This window comes from Arachis ipaensis, chromosome B02 (genome assembly GCF_000816755.2).
Source record: "Arachis ipaensis cultivar K30076 chromosome B02, Araip1.1, whole genome shotgun sequence".
Taxonomy (NCBI): Eukaryota; Viridiplantae; Streptophyta; class Magnoliopsida; order Fabales; family Fabaceae; genus Arachis; species Arachis ipaensis.
Window position 1 is genome coordinate 14,922,535 of NC_029786.2, and position 365 is coordinate 14,922,899.

Consider the following 365-nt stretch of genomic DNA (forward strand, 5'->3'; position numbering starts at 1 on the left):
GAAAAAATAAATTAACTAAAATAAATTTTGATTATAATGTTATTGCCTTTAAAAAACTGTTGCTAAAACTTCACTACTAGAACTAATTTTTCTTATAACATTAAAAGTATATGAATTTAATTTATACAATGTTTAATTTGATTATTTTATATGTTGTCTTACACTAGATAAAATTTATACTACAACTTTTAATGTTGTATTATATTTAATTTGTTTGATGGATTGTATGAATGAATGCACTTCCAATAAATTGCCACTTATTGTAAGATTAATTCTAAGACAAAGTGATTTTTTATTGGCAATAATTTTATTTAAAATCAAAATTACTTTTAATATTTTTTTAAAATCATTTTTAAACATTATTA

At 17.8% G+C, this 365-nt stretch overlaps 1 long non-coding RNA gene across 1 annotated transcript in view; it reads right to left on the reverse strand.

Annotated features, from left to right (window-relative positions):
- The window catches only part of LOC110268734, a 17,928-nt gene that overhangs the window by 2,126 nt on the left and 15,437 nt on the right, over nt 1–365 (reverse strand). The window contains exon 2 of the long non-coding RNA XR_002357147.1: nt 58–62. This is a non-coding gene — a long non-coding RNA (uncharacterized LOC110268734). The remainder of the gene's footprint in view (nt 1–57; nt 63–365) is intronic.